General features: G+C 46.7%; 1 protein-coding gene across 2 annotated transcripts in view; it reads left to right on the top strand.

The window, feature by feature from the left end:
- The window catches only part of LOC143283899 (adenylate cyclase type 9-like), a 96,967-nt gene that overhangs the window by 6,844 nt on the left and 82,623 nt on the right, over positions 1 to 7,500 (top strand). The gene's annotated exons all lie outside the window — the stretch shown is intronic.

Here is a 7,500-nt window from a genome sequence, read left to right as displayed (position 1 = left end):
TGTGATGACAGTGTGTGATGACAGTGTGTGGTGACAGTGTGTGATGAGAGTGTGTGGTGACAGTGTGATGACAGTGTGTGATGACAGTACGTTGACAGTGTGTGTTAACAGTGTGTGATGACAGTGTGTGATGACAGTGTGTGGTGACAGTGTGTGATGAGAGTGTGTGGTGACAGTGTGATGACAGTGTGTGATGACAGTGTGTGATGGGAGTGTGTGGTGACAGTGTGATGACAGTGTGTTGACAGTGTATGTTGACATTGTGTGATGGCAGTGTGATGACAGTGTGTGATGACAGTGTGTTGACAGTGTGTGATGAAGTGTGTTGACAGTGTGTAATGATAGTGTGTGATGGCAGTGTGTTGACTGTGTGATGACAGTATGTTGACCGTGTGTGATGACAGTGTGTGATGACAGTATGTTGACAGTGTGTGATGACAGTGTGTGTTGACAGTGTGTGATGACAGTGTCTGATGACAATGTGTTGACAGTGTGTAATGACAGTGTGTGATGACAGTGTGTTGACAGTGTGTGATGACAGTGTGATGATAGTGTGTGATGACAGTGTGTTGACATTGTGTTATGACAGTGTGTGTTAACAGTGTGTGATGACAGTGTGTGTTAACAGTGTGTGTCAACAGTGTGTGATGACAGTACGTTGACAGTGTGTGTTAACAGTGTATGATGACAGTGTGTGACGACAGTGTGTGTGTTAACAGTGTGTGATGACAGTGTGTGTTGACAGTGTGATGACAGTGTGTGTTGACAGTGTGTGATGACAGTGTGTGATGACAGTGTGTTGACAGTGTGTGATGACAATGTGTTGACAGTGTGTGGTGACAGTGTGTGTTGACAGTGTGTGATGACAGTGTGATGACAGTGTGTGAAGACAGTGTGTGTTAACAGTGTGTGATGACAGTGTGTGATGACAGTGTGATGACAGTGTGATGACAGTGTGTGATGACAGTGTGTGATGACAGTGTGATAACAGTGTGTGATGACAGTGTGTGATGACAGTGTGATAACAGTGTGTGATGACAGTGTGATGACAGTGTGTGATGACAGTGTGTGATGACAGTGTGTTTACAGTGTGTGATGACAGTGTGTTGACAGTGTGATGGCAGTGTGTGATGACAGTGTGTGGTGAGTGTGTGATGACAGTGTGTGTGATGATAGTGTGTGATGACAGTGTGTGATGACAGGTTGATGACAGTCTGTAATGAAAGTGTGATGACAGTGTGTGATGCCAGTGTGATGACAGTTTGTGATGACAGTGTGTTGACAGTGTGATGACAGTGTGTGATGACAGTGTGTGATGACTGTGTGATGACAGTGTGTTGACAGTGTGATAACAGTGTGTGATGACAGTGTGTGGTGGGGGCGGAGGGGGAGGTGGGGTGGAGAGTGGTTTGTGGAGGGTGGGTGGATGGCTGTGAAAAGAGAAAGGTCTTTTCTTCTGGGTGGATATCCGTGTGGGTCACAAACGAAGTACCCTGACCGTGTGTTTGTGTGTGTGTGTGTGTGTGTGTGTGTGTGTGTGTGTGTGTGTGAAGTTTCGAGGACTCTGATAAGAGAATTATTTTAAACACATATCTTTTTATGTTTCTGTCCTTATTGAGAGAAGTGTGATAAGAGACGGCTATTTAAAACACACAGTTTATATTTATCCTCCTTTAGAGAGCTATGATAAGAGACCGATATGTAAAACACACTTCTGTTTTTGTTACTCTCTCTCCCTCCCTCCACCTCTCTCTCTGTGTTGTCATAACTGTTATATGTCTGTCAGCAATTTCTTGTCACACAACACACAAGATTTAATCCTTTGGCTTCCGTTGGAGCACGGAGAATATCATATATATTTTTTCCTGAGCCAGACATGAAGTACTTTAGCTGCAGAATACATTAACAGTCAGCTCAGTGAGCAAATTCTTTTTGCTATTTACAATGGACGAAAAGTGTTTACCGACACAGTTCAACAATCTCACTTTATCCCACCTTTTCCTTTCCAAAGTGGTCAAATCAGACGATTTTTTTTTTCAATTTCATGCTCCATAATGGGTGTATTTGAAACATCAACATTAATTTATATTTCTTTCCGGAACAATACCAGGGCTCACATTATGTTTGTCCTTGTCTCTATCGGCATTGTCGATGTCAATAAGAAATTGAAATTGATTTAGAAACTATTCAAGATCACTAGGATATCACACACACACACACACACACACACACACACACACACACACACACACTCACGCACACGAACACACACACACACACACACACACACACACACACACACACACACACACACATACACACACACACAAAGAGAGCGAGAGAAAAAAACTAAGCATGAACGCACTCACACGAACTTGCCGATGAGGTAGGGCGAATGATAGGTAGGCGTTGTCAACGATGCGTTTGAAAAGAGGCGTTATTTTGACGACACGACCCGAGGTAAGCGGTTTTCTGTTCACAAAGAGAGAGTGAGATTGTCATGAGACCGTCATGGTCGATAGTTTGTGGAGGTGGTGGTGGTGGTGTAAGGTGAGTGGGTTGATTCAGTTCAGATCATTTCAGTCCAGTTCAATTCAGAATACTTTATTCGATCCAGATGTATTCAATTTTCTTCCACTGACTCACTTGTGTAAACAAAGTGTGTCTGTGTTATAACCTTGTGTTCGGTTGTCTGTGTGTGTGTCTGTCTGTCTCTATGTATGTCTGTGCATCTGTGGTAGACTTTAACATTGCCTTTTTCTCTGGAAATCTTTTGTATGCCAATACAAAATTTGGCTTAAACATAGTAAGAAAATAATCTTCACAGTTATACGAATAATAGGTTGTAAGTCTCTCGAATTAAGCCATATTTCCTATCATTAACGAATTCTTTCGTTGAGGCTCGTTCCGGATTCCGAAATTACCGCTTCCCAAATGCCGGAACGTAGGCTTTGCTCGGTAAGCAGACGGCATGACCTCGTTTTTCTTGCTCGCAATGAAAAGAAAGAAAAACAAATTCTCGACAGAACACATACAGTGACACTAACTACGTCATCGACGTGTTCACTGCAAATGAATATTTTAAAATGATACTGATTTCACTACAAATGTACATAAAAGAGAAACTGAATGGACCGTGCTGTTGTTTTTGTCAGCTACGTGTGAACCTGTCGAACACGATCTCTACAGATGTGCAGAACGCCGTGTGCTTGAGGCGATGGCAACGTCTCCTTTACTGCGGACTTTAAAGAATTTCTTAAATGCCTTGATACACCAAAACAACATGATTTAAACGGCGTTATTACCTCGAATACCGTGACCAATTCATCACACTAAAAAACAGCAACATGATTTGATGTTATTTTTAATCGTCAATTATAGATGCAGGTTAGCACAGGTTAGCGCTTGCCCAAACATGCTTGGTTCGAATCTACTTTGTGGCTTTTTTCTTCTTTTTTTTTTTTTTAACCCAAAGCTTTATAATATCAAATACAGAACACATTTTATCGATTTTTCTTCTTTAAAAAAAAATTTATTTCATTTTATTTATTCTTTTTTTTTATTTTAATGTTTTTAAGCGCGTATCATAAGTGTCTTGAAGGCCTTGCCTTTCTTGTTCTTTTTGAATAACATAGTAGTTATGTGGGAAAAGATGCATTAATCGTTGACAAATTGCTAAAGTACTTTTCGCTTTGTCTTATTGATTCAATTCATTTAGATACTGCAAATATTTTTTATGCCAGTAAAATCTATAAGCGCGGAGCCTATCTTCAGAAAAGCGACAGTTACAAACATAATACGCAACATGTTATGAATCCTCCACATTGACCTATGACACGTGTCACACGTAACCAATACAGAAATCCAATATTATTTTATGCCCCAGTTTGAAACGTCCTTTAAAAGTTTAAAAGTCACCAAAAGATAAATAAATAAACAGAATAAGATTTGGATTCTTATAGTTCTTGATAGAAAAAAAAAAAGGAAAGCCGTTTTGAGCACGCAAAACACACATTATTTTCCCTGATAAATTTTTTAGAGATATATTCCTATGTTCGTCATTGTCTTCGACTGGACCTATTTGGTCTGAATAACGATGAACATTATTTTTTTCAACACACACACACACACACACACACACACACACACACACACACACACACACACACACCTAGGACACTAAGATCGGTCTGGAGAAAAGCTTTTTGGCATGAGCCAGCATTTGTTGCTGTTGGCTGCGACACTCCGGGCAACAGGACTGGGGACAACAGGACAACAGGACTGAGGACAACAGGACAACAAGACTGAGGACAACAGGACTGAGGACAACAACACTGAGGACAACAGGACTGAGGACAAAGGGACTGAGGACAACAGGACAACAACACTGAGGACAACAGGACTGAGGACAATAACAGGACTGAGGACAACAGGACTGAGGACAACAACAGGACTGAGGACAACAACAGGACTGAGGACAACAGGGCTGGGGGCAACAGGACTGAGGACAACAACAGGGCTGAGGACAACAGGGCTGAGGACAACAGGACTGAGGACAACAGGACTGAGGACAACAGGGCTGAGGACAACAGGACTGAGGACAAAGGGACTGAGGGTAACAGGACAAAGGGACTGAGGGCAACAGGACAACAGGGCTGAGGACAACAACAGGACTGAGGACAACAGGGCTGAGGACAACAGGACTGAGGACAACAGGGCTGAGGACAACAGGACTGAGGACAACAACAGGACTGAGGACAACAGGGCTGAGGACAACAGGACTGAGGACAACAGGACTGAGGACAACAACAGGGCTGAGGACAACAGGGCTGAGGACAACAGGACTGAGGACAACAGGACTGAGGACAACAACAGGACTGAGGACAAAGGGACTGAGGGTAACAGGACAAAGGGACTGAGGGCAACAGGACAACAGGGCTGAGGACAACAACAGGACTGAGGACAACAGGGCTGAGGACAACAGGACTGAGGACAACAGGGCTGAGGACAACAGGACTGAGGACAACAACAGGACTGAGGACAACAGGGCTGAGGACAACAGGACTGAGGACAACAGGACTGAGGACAACAACAGGGCTGAGGACAACAGGGCTGAGGACAACAGGACTGAGGACAACAGGGCTGAGGGCAACAGGACAACAGGGCTGAGGACAACAGGGCTGAGGACAACAACAGGACTGAGGACAACAGGGCTGAGGACAACAACAGGACTGAGGACAACAGGACTGAGGACAACAGGGCTGAGGGCAACAGGACAACAGGGCTGAGGACAACAGGGCTGAGGACAACAGGACTGAGGACAACAGGGCTGAGGACAACAACAGGACTGAGGACAACAGGGCTGAGGACAACAGGGCTGAGGACAACAGGACTGAGGACAACAACAGGACTGAGGACAACAGGGCTGAGGACAACAGGACTGAGGACAACAGGACTGAGGACAACAACAGGACTGAGGACAAAGGGACTGAGGGTAACAGGACAAAGGGACTGAGGGCAACAGGACAACAGGGCTGAGGACAACAACAGGACTGAGGACAACAGGGCTGAGGACAACAGGACTGAGGACAACAGGGCTGAGGACAACAGGACTGAGGACAACAACAGGACTGAGGACAACAGGGCTGAGGACAACAGGACTGAGGACAACAGGACTGAGGACAACAACAGGGCTGAGGACAACAGGGCTGAGGACAACAGGACTGAGGACAACAGGGCTGAGGGCAACAGGACAACAGGGCTGAGGACAACAGGGCTGAGGACAACAACAGGACTGAGGACAACAGGGCTGAGGACAACAGGACTGAGGACAACAACAGGACTGAGGGCAACAGGACTGAGGACAAAGGGACTGAGGGCAATAGGACAAAGGGACTGAGGGCAACAGGACAACAGGGCTGAGGACAACAACAGGACTGAGGACAACAGGGCTGATGACAACATGACTGAAGACAACAGGGCTGAGGACAACATGACTGAGGACAACAGGACTGAGGGCAACAGGACAACAGGACTGAGGACAACAGGACTGAGGACAACAGGGCTGAGGACAACAGGGCTGAGGACAACAGGACTGAGGACAACAGGACAACAGGACTGAGGACAACAGGACAACAGGGCTGAGGACAACAGGACTGAGGACAACAGGGCTGAGGACAACAGGACTGAGGACAACAGGACAACAGGGCTGAGGACAACAGGACTGAGGACAACAGGACAACAGGGCTGAGGACAACAGGGCTGAGGACAACAGGACTGAGGACAACAGGAACAGGACAACAGGACTGAGGACACTCTGGACCAACACCACCCCGCTCTGCCAAAGAGAGATAGAGAAAGATACAAAGTTCTTTATTATCGTTGGTAACAGATAAGCAAGTAGCATGCTTTTTTACCACCTGACCCTGGCCTGTAGAGGGGCTGGAGCTGAAGAAGCAAAATGTGAACGAAGGAGAGAGAGGGGGTTGGGGGGGGGGGAGGGAAACTGTTGCAGTGTTTCATCGTGCGTCAGGTTTGCCCTGGCAACAAACCTAAGTGCAATACCTCCACCCCACCTCTCGACAAAAAGAGAACACAGCCAGATTTAACCAACGCCCTCCCCTCCACCTCTCCCCGACACCCACCTACCCACACTCCCACCCCCACCCCCGCCCCAACCATCCCCTTCCCCTCCACCTCTCCCCGGCTGATGATTATGACACAACCACTACTACTCCTACTTCTAATACTACAACTACTGCTGCTGCTGCTGCTTTTTCTTACTGCTGCTGCTAACTGTACGGTTTTTATGATGGTGGTATTTGCTCAACACAACAGTAAACACAGCGACAAAGTCGTCGATGATAAACCCCTTCTTGACCACATCCCCCCCCCCAGCCCCCCCGCCTTCCCCTGACCACCACTCACCACCGCCCTCCCCACCCCGCCCCTCCAAAAAAAAAAAAAAAGACCCAACACCCTCCTCCCCCTTCACACCCCTCCTTTTTTTGTGCAGGTAATGTTTGGTAAGCAGACTGGGGGAGGGGAGAGGCGGAGGAAGGGGTGGTGGGGTGGGGGGGGAGCAGCATCGAGCTGCCTTCAAAATTTGTTTACATCTCAGTGGAATATCCGACACGGCATCACTGCTGGCTGATGAAGGCTTGTATTGGGAAGTTCTCAGAACGCCACCCCCCCCCCTCCCAACCCTCCTCCAATCCCCCCACGTTCATGGAAGGGGCCGACTGGCCACACACACACACACACACACACACACACTATTTACTGACAGTAGGATGCATATACAACGAATGGGGAAATAGAAGTGTTGTCAAGTAGGAGGAAAGTTCAGAGCAAAAAACAGCTGGGTGGGAGAGAGAAAAAAGAGAGAGAGGAAGAGAAAGAGAGGGAGAGAGACAGAGAGGGGGGAGACAGAGAGGGAGAGAGAGGCAGAGAGGGAGAGAGGGGGAGAGAGGGAGAGTAAGAGGGGGGAGAGAGGGGTGG

This window comes from Babylonia areolata, chromosome 7 (assembly GCF_041734735.1).
Source record: "Babylonia areolata isolate BAREFJ2019XMU chromosome 7, ASM4173473v1, whole genome shotgun sequence".
Lineage (NCBI taxonomy): Eukaryota > Metazoa > Mollusca > Gastropoda > Neogastropoda > Buccinidae > Babylonia > Babylonia areolata.
The sequence above is the reverse complement of the archived record's forward strand: the minus strand, read 5'-3'. Positions and strand labels throughout refer to the sequence as shown.